At 37.6% G+C, this 27,079-nt stretch overlaps 1 long non-coding RNA gene across 1 annotated transcript; it reads left to right on the forward strand.

Moving 5' to 3' along the window:
* The first annotated feature begins 9,523 nt into the window (after positions 1 to 9,523).
* LOC147378688 (uncharacterized) lies at positions 9,524 to 25,413 on the forward strand. The gene is made up of 2 exons (XR_015148664.1): positions 9,524 to 9,690; positions 24,971 to 25,413. It is a non-coding gene; the product is annotated as an uncharacterized LOC147378688 (long non-coding RNA).
* Positions 25,414 to 27,079: the final 1,666 nt, after the last annotated feature.

Here is a 27,079-nt window from a genome sequence, read left to right on the forward strand (position 1 = left end):
ACTGGACGGGTAGGAATAATCACTGAGTGGGCTTACGCTGTTCTCCCCCAGACTCTTAAACACGGGATAGAAATAATGTTGACGGAATAAACGGTTTCTAGGGAAGAAAAAAAAAAGGTTAAATCAAGTGAAACCTCAGTTTTCCTCTCTCTGAAAAGCTATTTCCTGAACTTGACCTGAATTTAATGTCTTTAGCTAGCAGACAGCTTTACACAATCACAGCCTCACTTTTATGAGCAGTTACCAGAGTTGTCAGAAGTAAGTTAGTCTTTTCTCTGAAAGCACTGATTTTACCTTCATTGTGCCTTCATTTATAATTGTAGCTACATTCACGTAATAATCTCTTATCTGATTTTGTTATAATGAGATAGTCAACAAACATCTGAATTCAGCTCTCAAAGATGAATCACAGTGAAAATATCCATAAAAAGCAAGTACTCCACCACTATTATTTTATGAGCCAAGATAAAGTCCTTGAGGCTACAAGTGATTTTTCGAATCATGCCTTGAAATTTCAAGCCTTCACATTGGCCAGCTCACCAATAATATTGCAATGTAAAGAGTGAGGTCTATTCTAGTCAAGTACTTGGTGAATGCTATCTCCTCATTAAAATTAGCAGCAGCAGCAGCCCTTTGCTTTCAATAAGTCACTTCTATCATATATTGAATTGATGTTTAAGAACTCACACTATATTGATTACATACTTAAAACACAATAATGCTTAATATTGCCTTAAATTTTCATAAAATAAAATTTTGAATAAGCTACATAAAATAGCTTATTATTTAAATACTTGGCTAAAATAATCTTCAGCCTTAAACATCATCAAAAGCTATTTCTGTCAATATACAAAATTCAAAACAGTTTTATTTTCTAATTTGTAACTATTGTCTGCAAGTTATACTAATGAAATAAAAAAAAAATATCACATTGAAGAGAACAGAGCAGAATATAGGGAATAGTATATAACTTTTTTCTAATTAATATGTTGAGAAAATTTTGAAATATTCCATTTGTAAAATTCAGTTCAGTTCAGTTCAGTCACTCAGTCGTGTCCAACTCTTTGCAACCCCATGAATCGCAGCTCGCCAAGCCTCCCTGTCCATCACCAACTCCCGGAGTTCACTCAGACTCATGTCCATTGAGTCAGTGATGCCATCCAGCCATCTCATCCTCTGTCATCCCCTTCTCCTCCTGCCCCTAATCCCTCCCAGCATCAGTCTTTTCCAATGAGTCAACTCTTCGCATGAGGTAGCCAAAGTACTGGAGTTTCAGCTTTAGCATCATTCCTTCCAAAGAAATCCCAGGGCTGAGCTCCTTCAGAATGGACTGGTTGGAACTCCTTGCAGTCCAGTTAAACTAAATCAAAAAATTTGACTTGAGAAAAAGAAATAAGACAACAAGAATGGATTCTAAGAAATTAAAATATGCTTGCCAAAACAAAACATTCAATGTTAGTTCTGAAAGGAATTTAGAAAATAGTCCTGAATATAAGACAAAAATTGATCTAATATGTCTCTTATTTCAGGTGTTTCATCTCTTACTTTAACTCTGTATTCACATAAATTATCTCTATTATAAGAAGAAGTTCCTTTATTCTTATTACCTAATACTTAATACTTTGGCCACCTCATGCAAAGAGTTGACTCATTGGAAAAGACCCTGATGCTGGGAGGGATTGGGGGCAGGAGGAGAAGGGGATGACAGAGGATGAGATGGCTGGATGGCATCACCAACTTGATGGACATGAGTTTAGGTAAACTCTGGGAGTTGGTGATGGACAGGGAGGCCTGGCGTGCTGCGATTCATGGGGTCACAGAGTCGGACATGACTGAGCGACTGAACTGAACTGAATACTTAATTGGAATGCTGACAGAATTTATAGAATGATTTTTTCAGTATCTTTTGATGTCAAAATATAATACAGCATAAACTGTGGATCCAATTTTAAACTTACAATTCAACATCCAGCAAACTATAATGACAAAGATAAATGATGACATTCAGAAGCACCAAATTCAAAAACCATATCACTCAAATACTTTTCTAAAATATTGCATGAGTCAGTATACTTGAAAATCAAAAAAGTGATTAGTGACAAAAATCAGAGGCATGTACCTAACCTAGCCATGGAGATTAAAAACAAAATCCAAGGTTTACATCTGTGAAAAATGGTTAAGAAGAAATTCATTCAAATTAAAACAAGAAACCAAAGGGATAGCTTCAAGAAAAAAAAAAAAGAATTAAATTTATCAAGAATTGCAATAAACTAAAAACATTAATTATTTTACTGATTAAATGAAAACATATTATTTTTAATTGACAAGAGAAAATCCAGAAAAAATATAAATTTTAATAATATGGCAGAAAATTTCCAGGCTAAAAAGTATTTTCAAATCTTGGAAAATAATAATAAATATAATTTTGAATGCAGAGGTAGGCCTATATAAAATGAAGGTGTCAAAATGAAGATGCACATATTAATAATAACAGAGTTTCAAATGCATAAAGTGAAAATAATGCTATTTTAATGAGAGGTAGACAAATTTACAATTACACTCAAATAGTCAGATATTTGACATTGCTCACTTAGAAACCAATAGAGAGAAACCCATTAAGGATATAAAATATCTGAACAACACTATCAATAGTCTTGCATAATTGACATTTATAGTATACTCCACTCAACACAGCAAAATACACATTATTTTAAAGTGCACACATTGAATATTTACCAAAAGAATCTCCATTCTGGGCCATAAAACAAGTCTCAAGAATATTAAAAAGACTCAAATCATACCAAGTAGGTTCTCTCACCCCAGTGGTACTAAATTAGATGTCACTAACAGAAAGTTCTCTGGAAAAATCCCCAAATACTTGGAAATTAAATAATATACTTTTAAATAATCCACAAGTCAAAGAAGAAAATGACAGGGACAGAAAAAAGTATTTTGAACTGAATGAAGGTGAAAACACAACATGTTAAAATCTATGAGATGATGTAGCTCAAGCAGTACTTATAGGAAACTTTACAGCATTATGTCAGTATATTAGAAATAAACAAAGCTCCTCTATTAGTGACTTCTGGATCCACATTAAAAAACTTGAAGAGAAAGAGAAACTTAAACACAAAATAAGTTTAAAAAAATAAAATGAATATCAGAGCAGACATCAATAAAATAGACAAAAAACAATAGAGACAACAATGAAATAAAAAGTTGGCTTTTTGAGAAGATCAATAAAATTGCTATATCTTATTAATAAATAAAATGGTAAGAGCTGTTATGGTTCTGAGATGTCACCATTTATACAAGCTGTCATGTAAGCCTACAACAGCTTGCTGGATGCTGATAGAAGACGTTCTTGGGTCAGGGACAAAGAGTGTTTATAGTGGCAAAAAAAAACACGTTAACTTCCAATTAACTGAAAAACGGGTAGATGTTGGCATAGTCACAAAATGGGATACAATATGGCAATGAAAATGTATGATTTTCAGCTAAAAAAAACTATCCACATGGATACATCTCAAATAAATGTTGAGAAAAAAATCAAGTCCAGTTAGAATTTGCTGCTGCTGTTGCTGCTGCTGCTAAGTCGCTTCAGTCGTGTCCGACTCTGTGCAACCCCATAGAGGGCAGCCCACCAGGCTCCCCCGTCCCTGGGATTCTCCAGGCAAGAATACTGGAGTGGGTTGCCATTTCCTGCTCCAATGCATGAAAGTGAAAAGTGAAAGAAGTCGCTTAGTTGTGTCCTACTCTTAATGACCCCATGGACTGCAGCCTACCAGGCTCCTCCATCCATGGGATTTTCCAGGCAAGAGTACTGGAGTGGGGTGCCATTGCCTTCTCCGAGTTAGAATTTAAACTGCATAAATATTTGTTTTTAACTAATTGAGAAATACTTATGTACTTAGTAAAAGTTTTTAAAACTGCATAAAGATGATAAACTTAGATAATGGTAATCTCTAAGAAGAAGAGAGGGGATGCTGTTGAGGTAAAATCCATAAGGTCAACTGTTCTGGAAGTATTTTATTCCTTAAGCAGGTGTAAATATGAAGGTTTATGGGTAATATCTTTATACTTTTAGCATTTATGCAATATTAATTTTAAAATTGTTTTAAATCTCTAAGGGAAAATATCTGAATGAAAAACCATGATTAGATAATAAAATATGAAATTATTCAAAGTTAATTAATGACATATAAGAAAAAAAACTTCCAGAAGCTCTTAATAATTGGGATATTTTCTTTTGGATAGTCATCAGTCATTCAGTCGCTAAATTCTATCTGACTCTTTTTACCTCATGGACTAAGCATACCAGGCTTCCCTGTCCACCATCTCCTGGAGTTTGCTTAAATCACGCATATTGGGTGAGTGATGCCATCCAGCCATCTTATCCTCTATCATCTCCTTCTCCTCCTCTGCTCAATTTTTACCAGCATCAGGGTCTTTTCCAGTGAGTCAGCTCTTTGCAGAGAAGGCAATGGCACCCCACTCCAGTACTCTTGCCTGGAAAATCCCATGGATGGAGGAGCCTGGTAGACTGCAGTCCATGGGGTCGCTGAGAGTCGGACATGACTGAGCGACTTCACTTTCACTTTTCACTTTCATGCACTGGAGAAGGAAATGGCAACCTGCTCCAGTGTTCTTGCCTGGAGAATCCCAGGGACGGGGGAGCCTGGTGGGCTGCCAGACGTCTATGGGGTCGCACAGAGTCGGGCACGACTAAAGCGACTTAGCAGCAGTAGCAGCAGCAGCAGCTCTTTGTATCAAGTGGCCAAAGTATTGGAGCTTCAGCTTCAGCATCAGTCCTTCCAATGAATATTCAGGATTTCCTTTAGGATTGACTAGTTTGATCTCCTTGCTGTTCAAGGAACTCTCAAAAGTCTTCTCCAGCACAGTTTGAAAGCATCAGTTCTTTGGTGCTCTACCTTCTTTAAGGTCCAGCTCTCAAAGCTGCACATGACTACTGGAAAAACCATAAATCTGACTGTACAGACCTTTGTCAGCAAAGTGATGTCTCTGCTTTTTAATATGCTGTCTAGGTTGGTAATAGCTTTTCTTCCAAGGAGCAAGTGTTTTAATTTGATGGCTGCAGTCATTGCTACAGTGATACTGAAACCTAAGAAAATAAAACCTGTCACTGTTTCTACTTTTTCCCCAGCTATTTGCCATGAAGTGATGGGACCAGATGCCATGATCTTAGTCTTTTGAATGTTGAATTTTAAGCCAGCTTTTTCACTCTCCTCTTTAATCCTCATCAAGGAGCTCTTTAGTTCCTCTTCACTTTCTGCAATTAGACTGGTATTATCTGCATATATGAGGATGTTAATATTTCTTCTGGCAATCTTGATTCCAGCCTGTGATTCATCCAGCCAGGCATTTGCCATGATGTACTCTACCTCTAAGTTAAATAAGCAAGTTGACAATATATGCCTTGACATATTCCTTTCCCAATTTGGAACCAGTCCATTGTTCCATGTCTGGATCTAACTGTTGTTTCTTTGACCTACATACAGGTTTCTCAGGAGACAGGTAAGATGGCCTGGTATTCTCATATCTTTAAGAATTTTTCACAGCTTGTTGTGATCCACAAAGTCAAAGCCTTTAGCATAGTCAATGAAGCAGAAGTAGATATTTTTTGGAATTCCCTTGCTTTCTCCATGATCCAACAGATGCTAGCAATCTGGTTCCTCTGCCTTTTCTAAATCCAGCTTGTAAATCTGGAAATTCTCGGTTCACATACTTCTGAAGCCTAGCTTGAAAGATTTTGAGCGTTAGCTTGGTGGCTTGTGAAATGAGTGCAACTGTATGGTAATTTGAATGTTCTTTGGCATTCCTTTCTTTGGGATTGGAATGAAAACTGGCCTTTTCCAGTCCTGTGAACACTGCTGAATTTTCCAAATTTGCTGGCATATTGAGTGCAGCACTTTAAGAGCAATATCTTTTAGGATTTTAACTAGCTCAGCTGAAATTCCATCACCTACACTATCTGTGTTCATAGTAATGCTTCCGAAGGTCCACTTGACTTCACACTCCAGTGTCTGGCTCTACATGAGAGACCATCTCATGGAAGTTACAAACCATCATAGTTATCTAGGTCATTAAGACCTTTTTTGTACAGTTCTATGTATTCCTATGGCCTCTTCTTAATCTCTTCTGCTTCTGCTAGGTCCATACCATTTCTGTCCTTTATTGTGCCCGTCCTTGCATGAAATGTTCATTTAGTATCTCCAATTTAGTATCTCCAACTAGAGATCTCTAGTCTTTCACATTCTATTGTTTTTTCTATTTCTTTGCATTATTCATGTAGTAAGGCTTTCTTATTTCTCCTTGCTCTTCTCTAGAACTCTGCATTCAGTATCTTTCCCTTTCTCCTTTGCCTTTTACTTATTTTCTCAGCTTTTTGTAAGTCCTCCTCAGACAACCATTTTGCCTTCTTGCATTGCATTTTCTTTGGGATGGTTTTGGTCACCCACCACATGTTCAATATTACAGGAGTAGGCTGGTATAGAAAAATACAAAGTTAGATTTCCTAGGTATCAACCAAAGAGAAATAAAAAACATAGGTTCACACAAATACCTGCACACAAATGTTCATAGTAGAGTTCTTCATAATATTCAGAAAGTGGAAAAACCTCATATGTCCATCAACTGGTGTTATGATAAACCAAAATAAAGTAATACTATTTAACAATAAAGGGAACAAAATACTGGTACATGCTGCAAATCTATAAATCTTAAAACCATTTTTCTTAGAGAAAAAAAAAAATCTGACAAGGCAAATCTGTAAAGTCAGAAAGTAGATTAATGTTTACCTAAGGCTGGGGGTAGGAAAGGGGATTATTTGTAAATGAACATGAGGGACATTATTGGAGTGATGAAAATGTTCCAAAGCTGGGTTACAGTGAAGATTGCACTACTTGGTAAGTTCACTAAATATCTTGAAATGTATACTTAAAAGGGGTGAATTTTATAGTGTGCAAGTTGTTTAAAAAGAAACAAAATAAAATTCTATTTCTTTCTCAATGGGTCCTGAATATTTTCTACATCAATAATGTTTACATAATTATACAATTATTAGAATTCAACCTCTGGGCAAAATATAAATTATTTTATTATAGTTACAGGATAAAATATAAATGTTTCAAACCTTACTAAAATTGATAGTTTAGCTGGTAGATACAGGGTGAAAACCAGAGGGATGAGACGTGGAAGAAAGTTTATAATCACAGATACACTCAGTTTATATTGAGGGATTTCAACAATATTGTCTGAAGCTGGTCAACTGAGACATAGAAGTTTAAGTGTAAACTTTTTACAGAAGTGTACATATAATATCCTACAATTATTACCAATAATATCTGAAAGTAATTATTAACATAAGATTAAGAAGAGAGGACAGTTTCCAGGTCTCTCAGAGTATGAAGAAAATAAGTAACATTTGATATTGAGATATCAAAATATCTAGATTTGAGTTCCATAAATATGGAATTGATCACCAGAGGGGAGTAAATGAAAATTGAAGGTGGTTACTAATGAAGAGTAGAACTTGTAGTATAGGAAAGTCAGTGGAAATTTTGATATTAATGTGTAATTTTCTCTATTTGATTTTTGTTACTATGCTCAGATATTACATAATAAAAACTAAAGGAGATATTTGAATATATCTTTAGTACCCTATTGACACACTCCACTCAAGTTTAAAAATTAACCTATCATCTATTGCAAACCAGCTTTTCCTCAAAATTTCCATGTAAACTGGCACTTTATTTTTAAATATTTACTGCTATTTTTATTTTGCTCTTTTGTATTTTTTTGTATAACTTCAATTTTATACAATAGTTATATATATTTTTAATATTCAGGAAAATTTGTTCTTGGTTCCTACGTATCCTTCATGTCCCACTCCCACTCTCCAAGTACTTTCAGTTCTGTGCCTGACTTTGAGTAACAACTCAATATTAACCCCTTCTTGCCATTCTCTCTACCACAACCTGATCTGAGTCATCTTTACCCAACAGCCATTCGGTTCAGTTCAGTTCAGTTCAGTCACTCAGTCGTGTCCAACTCTTTGCGACCCCATGAATCACAGCACTCCAGGCCTTCCTGTCCATCACCAACTCCCAGAGTTTACCCAAACTCATGTGCATCGAGTCAGTGATGCCATCCAGCCATCTCATCCTCTGCCATCCCCTTCTAGATCCCTCCTAAGCGATTCATCTTAACTGCTGCTTTGATCGCATGATGCCCTGCCCACAAACTTTCTCAGGTTGTCCATTGGTTGGCAATAGACTTAAAATTCTTTCTTGTCAGGCCCTTTCCTTTTTATATTTTCTTTAAAATGATTTTAAAATGGATAGTTTCATTTATATAGTTAAGACCATCTGCACATACATTTCATAGTTTCACTTACTTACTATGAAGAGCAGCATTTTGCACATCTCCTAAATATATAACTACATATAAAGTCACCAGGGAAGTACCAAATATAAAACTACATATCAATATTAAAGACAATTTTTACACAACACTAAAAAATGCAAAGCAAAAAAATGAAAGTTATCCATAACCCTTAGAGAAAATAACCACTAAAAATTAGATTATGATATAGACGTTTATAAGATTGTGTACTCCTTTATACTTTTAAATTTTTACCATAAACATTTTCCTATTACCTTAACTTTACTTCAAAATTGTCCATCTAACTGCTGCATAGTATACCATCATTAGATTGTACCATAATTTAGGCCATTCCCATTTATTTTTTACAATTTTCCTTTGTTTAAATAATCCACTAATGAACATTTTGGCATATCAGTGCTTTGTTGCATCTCTATTTCTTAAGATAAATTTGTAGAAAAAATTTATGTTGAGTTATAAATCTAGTATAATTTCCTTAACATTTATTCAAATGTATTCTCTCATCTGCAGTCTGTGAATGCTCCAATTTCAGAGTACCCTGACTAATAATGATAATAATTATCTACTTTTCTTTTGAATTATTACCAGTATGATAAGCAAAAAATGTCTTTAATTTAAATTTGCTGTTGAGATTTTTTTGTACTAACTGTTTTGGCGTATTTTTTGGCTCTTTGTACCACTTTACCAAAATACTTGCTCTACTTTTTGTTCATTTTTCTCTTAGAAGGTTTACAATGTTTATTATTGATTTGTAAACATTCCTTATTTACATTTCTAGGGAAAACCACTAGACCATTCAGGTATGATCTAAATCAAATCCCCTATGATTATATAGTGGAAGTTACAAACAGATTCAAGGGATTAGATCTGATAGAGTGCCTGAAGAACTATGGATGGAGGTTCATGACATTGTACAGGAGGCAGTGATCAAGATCATCCCCAAGAAAAAGAAATACAAAAAGGCAAAATAGTTGTCTGAGGGGCCTTACAAATAGCTGAGAAAAGAAGAGAATCAAAAAACAAAGGAAAAAAGGAAATATATACTGATTTGAATGCAGAGTTCCAAAGAATAGCAAAAGAGAGATAAGAAAGCCTTCCCAGGAGGAGGAGCCAAAATGGCAGAGGAGTAGGACGGGGAGAACACTTTCTCCCCCACAAATTCATCAAAAGAGCATTTAAACGTCGAGTAAATTCCACAAAACAACTTCTGAATGCCGGCAGAGGACATCAGGCACCCAGAAAAGCAACCCAACTCTTCGAAAGGAGGTAGGAAAAAATATAAAAGACAAAAAAAGAGACAAAAGAGGGAGGGACAGAGTTCCGTCCAGGGAAGGGAGTCTTAAAAATAGAGAAGTTTCCAAACACCAGGAAACCTTCTCACTGCCGAATCTGTGCCGAGCTTTGGAAGCACAGAGGGCACCATAACAGGGAGAAAAAATAAACAATTACAACTCGCAGATTGCGAGCCCTACGGTAACTCCCCCAGCGGAGAAGCAGAGCAGACGCCTGCACATGCCATTAGCAAGCGGGGGCTGGGCAGGGAGGCACACTGCCGGCTGCATCGCTTAGAGTAAGAATCTGGCCTGAATACCCTGAGTGCTATCTGAGCGAAATAATTTAGGCTAGCAAACCAGACTGTGGGATATCTACCACGCGAAAAGCCAGCCCCAACCTAAGACACCGCCAGGCCCGCGCACGGAACAAAGGACTGAACAGAGATAGCCGGCTGCAGACCTTCCCCCTCCGGTGACAGGCAGCCAGAGCCGGAAGGGGGCAATTGCAGCCCCAGAGAGACATTATCTATAAAACTGTAAGCAGGCTTCTTTGCTAACTAAAACTTCTTGGGGGTCTGGACGGTCAACATCTGCCTGAGAAGGTGCGCTGGTTTTACACCCAGATAACTGAGTGGCAGGGAGGCGATAAGTCGCAGCACTGGCGCGCGCCAAACACCTCATCACCTGAGCTGCTCGGACCTGGGAAGAGCACAAAATGCAGGCCCAACTGAGTCTGCGCCTCTGAGGACTACCCGAGTGCCTGAACCTGAGCGGCTTGGACCTGGGAGGTACATGCAGCCCAGGGCCGGCCTCGGATTGTTCTCGGCAGAACAACCTAGAGCCCGAGCAGTGTGGGCAGGGAGGCTACACGTGCCATGAGTTGGGGCAGACCCAGTGTGGCTGAGGCACTGTGAGTACACGCCAGTGTTATTTGTTTGCAGCATTCCTCCCTCCCTCCCCACAGCGCGACTGAACAAGTGAGCCTAAAAAAAAAAAAAAAAGTTTCCCCCACCGTCCCCTTTGTGTCAGGGCAGAAGCCAGACACTGAAGAGACCAGCCAACAGAAGAAGTTATAACAGAGGGAAACGCCTTGGAAGCTACGGGCAATAGATTAAAACCCCATGGTTACTACAGACTACATAGGAAGGGGCCTATAGATTTTGAGAAATATAAGTCGGACCAAGGAACTAGCCAAAAATGAACTGAACCCACAATACAACAAAACCAGAGAAAGTCCTAGATATATTTTTACTATTTTTACGATCATTCTCTGTCTTTCTTTTTTTTTTAATTAAAAAAATTTTTTAAGTCCTCTATTGTTCCTTTAATTTTCACTTTTATAACCTATTACTTTGCAAAAAAAAAAAAAGACCCTATTTTTTTCTTCTTCAGCAAACTTCATATATATATATTTTATAATTTTTTGACCTTGTTTTTTTTTTTTTCTTCTTCTTTTCTTTAACATTGTATTTTTGAAATTCCAAACTCTACTCTAGTTTTTTAGTTTTAGCTTTTTGGTATATGTTATCAATTTTGTACCTACGGTTTTTTTTTATACTTTCTGTGACTTTTTTTTTTCTGTTTCATTCTCTTTTTCTTTTATATAACATTGTATATCTGAAATTCCAAACTCTACTCTAGATTTTTAATTTATGCTTTTTTGTATTTGATATCAAATTGGTACCTGTATTTTCTTTATAATTTTCGTGACATTGTTTTTGTTTGTTTGTTTTCTCTCTTTATGTTTCTTCTTCCTTTTTTTTAACATTGTATTTTTGAAATTCCAAACTCTACTCTAGATTTTTAATTTTTGCTTTTTGGTATTAGTTATCAATTTTGTACCTGTATTTTCTTTATAATTTTTGCGACCTTGATTGTTTTTCTTTGTTCGTTTTTTCTCAATTTCTTTTCCTTCTTCTTTTCTTTAACATCATATTTTTGAAATTCCAAACTCTACTCTAGATTTTTAATTTTTGCTTTTATGTATTTGTTACCAATTTTGTACCTTTAAGAACCCAATCTTCAGGACCCATTTTTTACTAGGGAGCGAGATTACTGGCTTGACTGCTCTCTCTCCCTTTGGACTCTCCTTTTTCTCCACCAGGTTGCCTGTGTCTCCTCCCTAACCCCTCTCTACTCTACCCAACTCTGTGAGTTTATGTGTGTTCCAGATGGTGGAGAACACTTAGGGAACTGATTACTGGCTGGATCTGTCTCCCTCCTTTTCATTCCCCCCTTTTATCCCTCTGGCCACCTCTGTCTCCTTCCTCCTTCTTCTCTTCTCTGTATAACCCCGTGAACATCTCTGGGTGGTCCAGTTGTGGAGTGCACATAAGGAAGTGACTACTGGCTACCCCACTCTCTCCACTATTGATTCCACCTCATCTCATTTGGGTCACCTCTAACTCCCTCCTCCCTCTTCTCTTCTCAATGTAACGCTGTGAACCTTTCTGAGTCACCCTCACAGTAGAGAAACTTTTCATCTTTAACGTAGATGTTTTATCAATGGTGCTGTATAGAAGGAGAAGTTTTGAAACTACTATAAAAATAAGACCGATAACTGGAAGCAGGAAGCTTAAGTCCAAACCGTGACTCCAGGGAACTCCTGACTCCAAGGAACATTAATTGACAGGAGCTCATCAAACGCTTCCATACCGACGCTGAAACCAAGCACCACACAAGGGCCAACAAGTTCCAGGGCAAGACATACCAAGCATATTCTCCAGCAACAAAGGAGCACAGCCCTGAGCTTCAAGATACAAGCTGCCCAAAGTCACCCCAAAACCATAGACATCTCATAACTCATTACTGGACATTTCATTGCACTCCAGAGAGAAGAAATACAGCTCCACCCACCAGAACACCGACACAAGCTTCCCTAACCAGGAAACCTTGACAAGCCACCTGTACAAACCCACACACAGCGAGGAAGAGCCACAATAAAGAGAACTCCACAAACTGCCAGAATATAGAAAGGACACCCCAAACTCAGCAATATAAACAAGATGAAGAGACAGAGGAATACCCAGCAGATAAAGGAACAGGATAAATGCCCACCAAACCAAACAAAAGAGGAAGAGATAGGGAATCTACCTGATAAAGAATTCCGAATAATGATAGTGAAATTGATCCAAAATCTTGAAATTAAAATGGAATCACAGATAAATAGCCTGGAGACAAGGATTGAGAAGATGCAAGAAAGGTTTAACAAAGACCTAGAAGAAATAAAAAAGAGTCAGTATATAATGAATAATGCAATAAATGAAATTAAAAACACTCTGGAGGCAACAAATAGTAGAATAACAGAGGCAGAAGATAGGATTAGTGAATTAGAAGATAGAATGGTAGAAATAAATGAATCAGAGAGGATAAAAGAAAAACGAATTAAAAGAAATGAGGACAATCTCAGAGACCTCCAGGACAATATTAAATGCTACAACATTCGAATCATAGGGGTTCCAGAAGAAGAAGACAAAAAGAAAGACCATGAGAAAATACTTGAGGAGATAATACTTGAAAACTTCCCTAAAATGGGGAAGGAAATAATCACCCAAGTCCAAGAAACCCAGAGAGTCCCAAACAGGATAAACCCAAGGCGAAACACCCCAAGACACATATTAATCAAATTAACAAAGATCAAACACAAAGAACAAATATTAAAAGCAGCAAGGGAAAAACAACAAATAACACACAAGGGAATTCCCATAAGGATAACAGCTGATCTTTCAATAGAAACTCTTCAAGCCAGGAGGGAATGGCAAGACATACTTAAAATGATGAAAGAAAATAACCTACAGCCCAGATTATTGTACCCAGCAAGGATTTCATTCAAGTATGAAGGAGAAATCAAAAGCTTTTCAGACAAGCAAAAGCTGAGAGAATTCTGCACCACCAAACCAGCTCTCCAACAAATACTAAAGGATATTCTCTAGACAGGAAACACAAAAACGGTGTATAAATTCGAACCCAAAACAATAAAGTAAATGGCAACGGGATCATACTTATCAGTAATTACCTTAAACGTAAATGGGTTGAATGCCCCAACCAAAAGACAAAGACTGGCTGAATGGATACAAAAACAAGACCCCTACATATGTTGTCTACAAGAGACCCACCTCAAAACAGGGGACACATACAGACTGAAAGTGAAGGGCTGGAAAAAGATTTTCCATGCAAATAGGGACCAAAAGAAAGCAGGAGTAGCAATACTCATATCAGATAAAATAGACTTTAAAACAAAGGCTGTGAAAAGAGACAAAGAAGGTCACTACATAATGATCAAAGGATCAATCCAAGAAGAAGATATAACAATTATAAATATATATGCACCCAACACGGGAGCACCGCAGTATGTAAGACAAATGCTAACAAGTATGAAAGGAGAAATTAACAATAACAATAATAGTGGGAGACTTTAATACCCCACTCACACCTATGGATAGATCAATTAAACAGAAAATTAACAAGGAAACACAAACTTTAAATGATACAATAGACCAGTTAGACCTAATTGATATCTATAGGGCATTTCATCCCAAAACAATGAATTTCACCTTTTTCTCAAGCGCACACGGAACCTTCTCCAGGATAGATCACATCCTGGGCCATAAAGCTAGCCTTGGTAAATTCAAAAAAATAGAAATCATTCCAAGCATCTTTTCTGACCACAATGCAGTAAGATTAGATCTCAATTACAGGAGAAAAACGATTAAAAATTCCAACATATGGAGGCTGAACAACACGCTGCTGAATAACCAACAAATCACAGAAGAAATCAAAAAAGAAATCAAAATTTGCATAGAAACGAATGAAAATGAAAACACAACAACCCAAAACCTGTGGGACACGGTAAAAGCAGTCCTAAGGGGAAAGTTCATAGCAATACAGGCACACCTCAAGAAACAAGAAAAGAGTCAAATAAATAACCTAACTCTACATCTAAAGCAACTAGAAAAGGAAGAAATGAAGAACCCCAGGGTTAGTAGAAGGAAAGAAATCTTAAAAATTAGAGCAGAAATAAATGCAAAAGAAACAAAAGAGACCATAGCAAAAATCAACAAAACCAAAAGCTGGTTCTTTGAAAGGATAAATAAAATTGACAAACCATTAGCCAGACTCATCAAGAAACAAAGGGAGAAAAAATCAAATCAATAAAATTAGAAATGAAAATGGAGAGATCACAACAGACAACACAGAAATACAAAGGATCATAAGAGACTACTATCAACAATTATATGCCAATAAAATGGACAACGTGGAAGAAATGGACAAATTCTTAGAAAAGTACAACCTTCCAAAACTCGACCAGGAAGAAATAGAAAACCTTAACAGACCCATCACAAGCACGGAAATTGAAACTGTAATCAAAAATCTTCCAGCAAACAAAAGCCCAGGTCCAGATGGCTTCACAGCTGAATTCTACCAAAAATTTAGAGAAGAGCTAACACCTATCCTGCTCAAACTCTTCCAGAAAATTGCAGAGGAAGGTAAACTTCCAAACTCATTCTATGAGGCCACCATCACCCTAATACCAAAACCTGACAAAGATCCCACAAAAAAAGAAAACTACAGGCCAATATCACTGATGAACATAGATGCAAAAATCCTTAACAAAATTCTAGCAATCAGAATCCAACAACACATTAAAAAGATCATACACCATGACCAAGTGGGCTTTATCCCAGGGATGCAAGGATTCTTCAATATCCGCAAATCAATCAATGTAATACACCACATTAACAAATTGAAAAATAAAAACCATATGATTATTTCAACAGATGCAGAGAAAGCCTCTGACAAAATTCAACACCCATTTATGATAAAAACTCTCCAGAAAGCAGGAATAGAAGGAACATACCTCAACATAATAAAAGCTATATATAACAAACCCACAGCAAACATTATCCTCAATGGTGAAAAACTGAAAGCATTTCCTCTAAAGTCAGGAACAGACAAGGGTGCCCACTTTCACCATTACTATTCAACATAGTTCTGGAAGTTTTGGTCACAGCAATCAGAGAAGAAAAAGAAATAAAAGGAATCCAAATTGGAAAAGAAGAAGTAAAACTCTCACTATTTGCAGATGACATGATCCTCTACATAGAAAACCCTAAAGACTCCACCAGAAAATTACTAGAACTAATCAATGACTATAGTAAAGTTGCAGGATATAAAATCAACACACAGAAATCCCTTGCATTCCTATACACTAATAATGAGAAAACAGAAAGAGAAATTAAGGAAACAATTCCATTCACCATTGCAACGGAAAGAATAAAATACTTAGGAATATATCTACCTAAAGAAACTAAACACCTATATATAGAAAACTATAAAACACTGGTGAAAGAAATCAAAGAGGACACTAATAGATGGAGAAATATACCATGTTCATGGATTGGAAGAATCAATATAGTGAAAATGAGTATACTACCCAAAGCAATTTATAGATTCAATGCAATCCCTATCAAGCTACCAAAAGTATTCTTCACAGAGCTAGAACAAATAATTTCACAATTTGTATGGAAATACAAAAAACCTCGAATAGCCAAAGTGATCTTGAGAAAGAAGAATGGAACTGGAGGAATCAACCTACCTGACTTCAGGCTCCACTACAAAGCCACAGTTATCAAGACAGTATGGTACTGGCACAAAGACAGAAATATAGATCAATGGAATAAAATAGAAAGCCCAGAGATAAATCCACGCACATATGGACACCTTATCTTTGACAAAGGAGGCAAGAATATACAATGGATTAAAGACAATCTCTTTAACAAGTGGTGCTGGGAAAACTGGTCAACCACTTGTAAAAGAATGAAACTAGAACACTTTCTAACACCATACACAAAAATAAACTCAAAATGGATTAAAGATCTAAACATAAGACCAGAAACTATAAAACTCCTAGAGGAGAACACAGGCAAAACCTCTCTGACATACATCACAGTAGGATCCTCTATGACCCACTTCCCAGAATATTGGAAATAAAAGCAAAAATAAACAAATGGGACCTAATTAACCTTAAAAGCTTCTGCACATCAAAGGAAACTATTAGCAAGGTGAAAAGACAGCCTTCAGAATGGGAGAAAATAATAGTAAATGAAGCAACTGACAAACAACTAATCTCAAAAATATACAAGCAACTCCTACAGCTCAATTCCAGAAAAATAAATGACCCAATCAAAAAATGGGCCAAAGAACTAAATAGACATTTCTCCAAAGAAGGCATACAGAGGGCTAACAAACACATGAAAAGATGCTCAACATCACTCATTATCAGAGAAATGCAAATCAAGACCACTATGAGGTACCATTTCACACCAGTCAGAGTGGCTGCGATCCAAAAGTCTACAAATAATAAATGTTGGAGAGGGTGTGGAGAAAAGGGAACCCTCTTACACTGTTGGTGGGAATGCAAACTAGTACAGCCACTATGGAGAACAGTGTGGAGATTCCTTAAAAAACTGGAAATAGAACTGCCTTATGATCCAGCAATCCCACTCCTGGGCATTCACACTGAAGAAACCAGAAGGGAAAGAGATACGTGTACCCCAATGTTCATCGCAGCACTGTTTATAATAGCCAGGACATGGAAGCAACCTAGATGTCCATCAGCAGATGGATGGATAAGAAAGCAGTGGTACATATACACAATGGAGTATTACTCAGCCATTAAAAAGAATTCATTTGAATCAGTTCTAATGAGGTGGATGAAACTGGAACCTATTATACAGAGTGAAGTAAGCCAGAAGGAAAAACACCAATACAGTATACTAACGCATATATATGGAATTTAGAAAGATGATAACAGTAACCCTGTGTACGAGACAGCAAAAGAGACACTGATGTATGGAACAGTCTTATGGACTCTGTGGGAGAGGGAGAGGGTGGGAAGATTTGGGAGAATGGCATTGAAACATGTAAAATATCATGTATGAAACGAGATGCCAGTCCAGGTTTGATACACGATACTGGATGCATGGGGCTAGTGCACTGGGACGACCCAGAGGGATGGTATGGGGAGGGAGGAGGGAGGAGGGTTCAGGATGGGGAGCACATGTATACCTGTGATGGATTCATTTTGATATTTGGCAAAACTAATACAATTATGTAAAGTTTAAAAATAAAATAAAATTAAAAAAAAAAAGAAAGCCTTCCCAAGTGATTGATGCAAAGAAATAGAGGAAAACAATAGAATGGGAAAGACTAGAGATCTCTTCAAGAAAATTAGAGATACGAAGGGAACATTTCATGCAAGGATGGGCACAATAAAGGACAAAAGCAGTATGGACCTAACAAAAGCAGAAGATGCTAAGAAGAGGTGAAAACAATACACAGAAGAACTATACAAAAAAGATGTTAATGACCCAGATAACCACGATGGAGTGATCACTCACCTAGAACCAGACATCCTGGAATGCGAAGTCAAGTGGGCCTTAGAAAGCATCACTATGAACAAAGCTTGTGAATGTGATGGAATTCCAGTTGAGCTATTTCAAATCCTAAAAGATGATGCTGTGAAAGTGCTGCACTCAATATGCCAGCAAATTTGGAGAACTCAGCAGTGGACACAGGACTGGAAAACATCAGTTTTCATTCCAATCCTAAAGAAAGGCAATGCCAAAGAATGCTCAAACTACTGCACAATCGCACTCATCTCACATGCTAGCAAAGTAATGCTTAAAATTCTCCAAGCCAGGCTTCAACAGTACATGAACCGTGAACTTTCAGATGTTCAAGGTGGATTTAGAAAAGGCAGTGGAACCAGAGGTCAAATTGCCAACATCTATTGGATGCTCTAAAAAGCAAGAGAATTCCATAAGAACACCTACTTCTGCTTTATTGACAACACCAAAGCCTTTGACTGTGTGGATCACAACAAACTGTGGAAAATTCTTTGAGATGGGAATACCAGACCACCTTACCTGCCTCCTGAGAAATCTCTATGCAGATCAAGAAGCAACAATTAGAACTGGACATGGAACAACAGACTGGTTCCAGATCGGGAATGGAGTACGTCAAGGCTGTATATTGTCACCCTGCTTTTTAAACTTATATTCAGAATACATCATGTGAAATGCTGGGCTGGATGAAGCACAAGCTGGAATCAAGACTGCTGGTAGAAGTATCAATAACCTCAGATACACAGATGACACCACCCTTATGGCAGAAAGTGAAGATTAACTAAAGAGCCTCTTGATGAAAGTGAAAGAGGAGAATGAAAAAGTTGGCTTAAAACTAACCATTCAGAAAGCTAAGATCATGGCAACTGGTCCCACCACTTCATGACAAATAGTTGGGGAAACAGTGGAAACAGTGACAAACTTTATTTTTTGGGCTCCAAAATCACTACAGATGGTGACTGCAGCCATGAAATTAAAAGACACTTCCTCCTTGGAAGAAAAGGTATGGCCAACATAGACAGCATATTAAAAAGCAGAAACATTACTTTGACAACAAAGCTCCCTCTATGTCAAGGCTATGGTTTTTCCAGTAGTCATGTATGTATGTGAGAGTTGGACTCTAAAGAAAACTGAGTGCTGAGGAATTCATGCTTTTGAACTGTGGTGTTGGACAAGAGTCTTGAGAGCCCCTTTGTCTGCAAGGATATCCAACCAGTCAATCCTAAAGGAAACCAGCCCTGAATATTCATTGGAAGGACTAATGCTGAAGCTGAAGCTTCAATACTTTGGCCACCTGATGCGAAGAACTGACTCACTGGAAAAGACCCTGATGCTGGTGAGAGGGTAACAGGCAGGAAGGCCAGGGGTCTCCAAATGGAGGAAATAGGCTGCAAGTATCAGACATTTTTAATCTCTCTCTTAATCAGCAGGAAGAAACAAACTAGTGTTACATTTTTTTCCCCTTCTCTATACAAACTTAAAAAAAGTTTTCTCTTAAAATTCTTTGTTTCCATAATGACACCTGATTCCACCTGAACTTAACTTTTCTCATGCCTTGAGCTAACCAATGCATTTTTCTTATGGAAATGTTTGTCGTAAGCTATGTTGATGTACTTTGCATTTACCCCACACTCTGTCTTCAAGTCAGTTCTGCCTAAAGTCTCAGAACCGACTTGACAAACCAGTATGTTATACTCATTCATTGTTCTCGTCATCTATGTTGATGAAACTATATATTTGTATGGGAATCTGCCTTTCTTCAAGATCCATGCCAGTCGTTTTATGGCCCAGGATGACTCACCTGGTGCCAAGATTATCTCAAAATGCATCTTGTCAGTGAGGGACCTAGTGCCATTCTCTGAGTTTTGAAACATTTGCTTTCTTTAATTAGCAGACTGCTAGTAGCTATAGAACATCCAGCTAAAGACTAGCAGGGGGGTATTCTTTCTGCCCCCTTCTGATGTCGGGACTTCCCTGGTGGCTCAGACGGTAAAAGCATCTGCCTACAATGCAGTAGACCTGGGTTCGATTCCTGGGTTGTGAAGATCCCCTGGAGAAGGAAATGGCAACCCATTCCAGTATTTTTGCCTGGAAAATCCCATGGACGGAGGAGCCTGTCAGGCTACAGTCCATGGGGTCCAAAGAGTTGGACACGACTGAGCGACTTCACTTCACTTCACTTCTTCTGATGTCTATGTCAGAAGCTTTCTCTATCTCTTTTATACTTTAATAAAACTTTATTACACAAAAGCTCTGATCAGTCAAGCCTCGTCTCTGGCCCCGGATAGAATTCTTCTCCTCCAGAGGCCAAGAATCCTGGCATCTTTCATCGTTCAGCCACAACCTTTCACTGGGAAAGATTGAGGAGAGGAGGAGAAGGGGATGACAGAGGATGAGGTTGTTGGATGGCATTTCCGACTCAATGGACTTGAGTTTGAGTAAGCTCCGGGAGCTGGCAATGGACAGGGAAGCCTGGTGTGCTGCAGTCCATGGGGCCGCAAAGAGTCGGACATGACTGAGCAACTGAACTGAACTGACATGTTCTTTAGGTATTTATATTAACCTCTGGTCTGTCGTGAATGTTTAGTGCATTTAGTGCATGCAAGTATTATTTTAGTTTACCTTGTGTAGTTTTCATTATATTTTTTGGTGTCAGTTTTCTATGTAGTCAGATCTGTCTGTCTCTTCTTTGTGTTTCTCCCATTGTTCTTTTGCCTTCCAGGTTTTCCCCCATATCAGTAGCAAATACTTTATGACTTCAATTTTATTCTAATTGATAGTTTCATTTTATTTATTTAATAATTTTATGGAATTTATGTGTGTTTACATGAAAAGCACACATCTAGCTATTTTTTCTCAAAGATTTCACCCAAAGTCCAAAACCATTTTTTGAATATTTTCTTCAGCTCTCACTGATTTGTATTGTGGCTTTTATCAAACATTTTATTTTTTAATACATACTAGTATTTTGTCCCTGAAGCGTCTGTACTATTTTATTGTTCTGTCTGCCTGATATATAAGTCTCACAGATAGTTACTAATAAGATATTGATGCATTTTAAACTATATTTAATAGATATTATTTTCAAATGCCTTTTCCAGGTATACATCTCTATCAATGTTGCATCAATATTTCAATAATTATGCTCATTTTATCAATAAGGAAACAAGTCGAAGAGATTGAACCCTATGGCTAGTACATGACAGAGTCAGAATTTAAATCTAGTATGTAATTCCAAACTGTGTGTGTGTGTTCACTTACTCAGTTGTGTCTGACTCTTTGCAACCCCATGGGCTGTAGCCCACCAGGCTCTCTGTCCATGCATTTTTCAGGCAAAAATACCAGAGTGGGTTGCCATTTCCTACTCTAGGGAATCTTCCAGACCCAGGGATCAAGCCCAAACTCACATCTCTTGTGTCTCCTGCACAATTGACAGGCAGATTCTTTACCACTGTGCTACTTGGGAAATTTTTAATTCCAAAACTAGTACTCTTAAGTTTTTTTTTTTTTTTTAATGAAAGGGAAGCTTTCTTTAATTTTTTTTTTACTGAAATAAAGTTGATCTACAATGTTGTGTTAGTTTCAGATGTATAGTAAGGTAAGTCAGTTTTACATACATATATATATATATTCCTTTTTTACATTTTCTTCCATTATAGGTTATTACAACACATTGAGTATAAAGTAGTTCCTTGTGCTATACAGTAGGTCCTTGTTTGTTATCTATTTTATATATAGTAGTGTGTATATTTTAATCCCCAACTCCTAATTTATCCCTCACCTGCCCCTTTTCCCTTTGATAACCATGAGTTTGTTTTCTATGTCTGAGTCTATTTCTGTTTTATAAATAAGTTCATTTATATAATTTTAGATTCCACATATTAATGGTATCATGCAATATTTTCTTTCTCTATCTGGCTTACTCACTGTGCTAATCTCTAGGTCCATCTTCTTTACTCTTCTTTTTAAAGCAATCTAGTTTAAAAACAAGTTGAGGTCAAGAGAGAACATGAAATCTTCTAACAGAGAACCAGACAGACAGGAGGGAGAGGTGGACATTGGTCAGAAACTTCTACATCAGACCTTATACATGAGATAGATAACAGATTCTGGTCAATTCGTCATTTTCTTTAGTTTACTATTGAGTGTCCTCCAGTGAGCAAATGCTTCTTCCTCAGGATCACTTGGCAGGCCAAGGCCTCCACTTGGGCCTTGCTCCAGACTTGGGCAGTCTCCTCATATGTGAGCTTGAGTTTCTTTCCTGAATGGGCCTGCAGTGTCTGGTATCTCTAGCCTTCCTTTTCAATTTTTTATGTGTAATCCTCAACACACTACGTCAGGTATCTTCAGTGAGGAAAGCATTTTGCTGGTGGCATCATCAGAGAAGATGCCTAGAGGCCTAGAGAAGATGCACAGAGGCTAGAAATTCTAGCCTCATGTGCCACACCTGGAAGGGTTGACTTTTTGGCCATGGGCCTTTCCCTTCTGAGTCCTTCCAAAGGACAGCAGCCACATTCACAGAAGCAGAAGTGTCGAGCAGGGAAGGAGTCGAGCTGGGTAGGTCTGCTTGGGGCCCTACCTCTCTACTGGCCTCTGAGGACCCTCCAGTTCTGTCTTGGGACAGCATCCCTGAAGGGTCTTCTAGGAATTAGAAGGTGAGTGTTATGTGTTTATGGAAGGTGTGTCTGAAGAATAAGAACCAGATGTTGGTCCTTGGAGGTGCCATTTGTTTAGAAAACACCCTGGACCTGTGAGAGCTTGAGGTGTCCAGGCCACGCAGGGCAGCCCAGTCTGACTGCAGGAAGCCTGTCTTCAAAGGCTGGTTTCATGTACCCTGGAGGGGGTTGTCCCACTGCTGTTTCTGGAGAATTCCTTTGGTCATTTTGGTGTCTACTTGATTCTTTCTGGGTCCAGATTTGAGGGGAGTTTTCTAACCCAGTGGTGTCTTCAAAGCAAAACAAGCCTGAGGCTCACTTCTCATGCTAGAATGTTAAATCCTGTGCATCTGTACCCTTCAAAGGAAATTGAAAAGTCCTCTAGCTTTGCCTGCATTCTTGGATGGCAAACTCTGCATCAGAAAAAGAATAGATGCTCTTACTGTAAGTGCTGGTGGTGAAAACAGAAAATTGCAATTTTTCATACTTCTGTCACCAGGGACAGTTTTGTCATTTAAGGTCTGCAGACCCATTCAGCCCACTTGCTGAGGGGCCGAGTATCGAGCAGGGCTGAGCTCCTTAAATTTATTGCATTGTCTCTGGTCCATCTCAGCTTGTTGCTAGTTCTGTTTTATATTTCATTGCTTTTATGCTTTCTTACTTTCCCATTATCTAATCTTTGCTGTTTATCAGAAAACTGTTCATTTTTTATAATTCATATTATCCAAATAACAATTTTATATTAGTTCTGATTTTTTAGTTAGTTATCTTGAAGCTTTAGGTAGTTTAGGTAATCCTGCCAGCTATGGAAAATTATCTTTTGCCTTCTCTTTTGCAATATGTTTTTAAGTTCCTGTATGTTAACCTGTGGTACATAATTAATTTCTCAACTATTCTTGGTGAGCATTTAGGTTGTTTTAAATTTAAATGAAAAAAAAAAATCACCCATTTTTCTTGTTCATGTAGTGATTCTCATGTCCTTGAGACTTATCCTCAAAATGTCAACCTTAAGTCACATTCCTATGGCTGTGTTACAAATCACTAACTGACCCTTATGAAGAATGAATTTCAAATGAATATTTCTTGGATTCAGAAAAATTACACTTTTTTTTCTGTAAAGATCAAAGAAATACTTTCCTTCTGGATGTCAACAATCTGCCTTTAAAAAAAGCAGAAATTAACACAACCTTGTAAACCAACTATACTTCAATTAAAAAAAAAAAAAAAGGCAGAAATTTAGGCCCACTGAAAATGGTCAAGTGAACAGTCAAAAATAGAGATTAAAGGACCCTGCTCATCTTCATTGATATTAGAATGAGCTGAATGATGGCATTTGTACAGTTGTGACTGCAAGATTAATGTGCTATTTGCAATGTTGTAATCTGTACACATAAGCAGATTACACCCTAAATTTACACTTCTTTTATTATTGTGATTTGTATCAACCAAAAACTTAGTAAGTATAATGTCATTAAAAAGTCTTAATTTTTCCAAAATATCATAAAAGAGGCATTTATTTTTCTGTTTAGGCACATATCATGTGCCTACTCACTTTTAGCATAATTTCAGTATATTATATTCTTTTACTACATTTGTAACAGTTTACAGAATATTATAAAAAAAATTTTCCATCTCTAAAACACTAGTGCTTGATAGATCTTTGGTTCAAGAAATATTTATTTATTTAATAATAGAAAATATTACAACCCACTCCAGTACTCTTGCCTGGAGAATCCCAGGGATGGGGGAGCCTGGTGGGCTGCTGTCTATGGGATTGCACAGAGTTGGACATGACTGAAACAACTTAGCAGCAGCAGCACAGAAAATATTAAGTGCCTACTATATGCTAATCATTGATTTGGGTGGTAAAGAAGATTGCCCAGCAGCAAAGAAGACCATCAAGAGTTGTAAGAAACAGGCAATAAACACAGTGAAAACTGCTTTGGAGAAAGAATAAAGTAATGTGACAGATTTTATATTCCAAATATTGGAGAATATATATCTCTCATCCCACATGTTCTTCTTACAATTAATATATTGACACTTGTCCATAAGGATACAAGGCCTATACCCTTGAAGCTGGGTAAAATTTTGTAACTGCCCCAACTAACAGAAAACAGCAGAAGTGACATTGCCTGGTTTCCCAAGGCCAGGTCATAAATGGTGATATGGCTTATGCCTCTCTTTATCTCTCTCTCTCTCTTTCTCTCAGAGTAATTGTTCTGACTGTCCTGAAGCCACCATGCAGGGAGACCTTATAGAGGAGAGAAAAGTAACTTAGGAAATCCAGCTGTTCCAGTTCCCAGTCTTTTGACCAGACCAGATGCCAGTCATGTGAATGAAGGCTGAGAGGTGACCCCAAAGACAACTATCTGACTGCAACTTCATGAGAGACTCCAAGCCAGAACTGCCTAGCTAAGCTACTCTCAAATTCCTCACCTGTAGACACTGTGGGAGATAACAATGATTATTGTTGTTTTAAGCAGCTAACTTTTGATACAATTTCTGATACAGCCATAGAAACTGGGAGAAGCAGAGTAAAGGAAAAGACAGTGATAGGAGGGCATTAGATTTTATTGATAATCAGAAAGAGCTTTTCCAATAATGTAACACTTGAGCAGAGAATGAAAATGAAGTGAATGAAACCATGAAAAAGTCATGTTGCTGTTGTTTTTGGTCATATGCAACTCTCTTGCAACCCATGGACTGTAGCCTGCCAGGCTCCTCCATCCATGGGATTTCCCAAGGAAGATACTGTAGTGGATTGCCATTTCCTTCTCCAGGGAATCTTCCTGACCCAAGGATCAAACCAATGTCTCCTGCATTACAGGCAGATTCTTTACTATATTCCTTATCAGTCACTTGGGAAGCTTGAAGAAGCCATGTTCATATTCATAGAAAGAGAAATCCAAGCAGAGGTAACAGCAAATAAAAGCATCCTGAGAAAAACAAAAGTGAACAAATGGGATCTGATTAAACTTAAAAGCTTTTGCACAGTGAAGAAAACTATAAGCAAGGTGAAAAGACAACCCTCAGAATGGGAGCAAATAATAGCAAATGAAACAACTGACAAAGGATTAATTTCTAAAATACACAAGCAGCTCATACAACTCAATACCAGAAAAACAAACAACCCAATCAAAAAGTGGGGGAAAAACCTAAACAGACATTTCTCCAAAGAAGACATACAGATGGCTAACAAACACATGAAAAAATGCTCAAAAATCGCTCATTATTATAGAAATGCAAATCAAAACTACAATGAGCCATCACGTTACACTGGTCAGAATGGCCCTCATCAAAAAGTCTACAAACAATAAATGCTGGAGAAGGTGTGGAGGAAAGGGAACGCTCTTGTACTGTTGGTGGAAATGTAAATTGATACAGCCACTATGGAAGACGGTATGAAGATTCCTTAAAAAATGAGGAATAAAACCACCATATGACCCAGCAATCCCACTCCTAGACATATACCCTGAGGAAACCAAAATTGAAAGAGATACATGTATCCCATTGTTCACTGCAGTGCTATTTACAATAGCTAGAACATGGAAGCAACCTAGATGTCCATCGACAGATGAATGGATAAAGAAGTTGTGGTAAATCTGCACTGTGGAATATTACTGTGCCATAAAAAGGAAAACGTTTGGGTCAGTTCTAATGATGTGGATGAACCTAGAACCTATTACACAGAGTGAAGTATGTCAGAAAGAGAAAGATAAATACCGTATTCTAACACATATATATGGAATCTAGAAAAATGGTCCTGAGGATTTTATTTGCAGGGCAGTAATGGAGAAACAAACATGGAGAATAGACTTATGGACATGGGGAGAGGAGAGGAGAAGGTGAGATGTATGGAAAGAGTAACAGGGAAACTTACTGTACCATGTGTAAAGTGGATAGCAAACAGGAATTTGCTGTGTGGCTTGGGTAACTGGAGCAGGGGCTCTGTGTCAGCCTGGAGGGGTGGGATGGGGAGGAAGGTGAGAAGGAATATGTGTATACCTATGGCTGATTCATGTTGAGGTTTGACAGAGGACGGCAGGATTCCTTGGAGCAATTATCCTTAATAGAAAATAATTTTTTTTTTTTTAAAGCATCCTGAAGCTAGGGATACTTGGCACACAGGACAACCAGCAAGGGGCTAGGTTGCTGGTGGAAACAAACTAGAGGATGAGTGAGTGGATTGATGCCAGGAGTTATATCCATGTAGAACCTTAGAGGCCTTTGAAAATTGGAAGGATTGTGTTCATGTGTGGGTGTGGTAGTTCAGTCACTCAGTCATGTCTAACTCTTTTGAGATCCCATGGACTGTAGC

This window comes from Bos grunniens, chromosome 2 (genome assembly GCF_055505025.1).
Source record: "Bos grunniens cultivar Pamir isolate PY7600 chromosome 2, Bosgru_T2T1.0, whole genome shotgun sequence".
Classification (NCBI taxonomy): domain Eukaryota; kingdom Metazoa; phylum Chordata; class Mammalia; order Artiodactyla; family Bovidae; genus Bos; species Bos grunniens.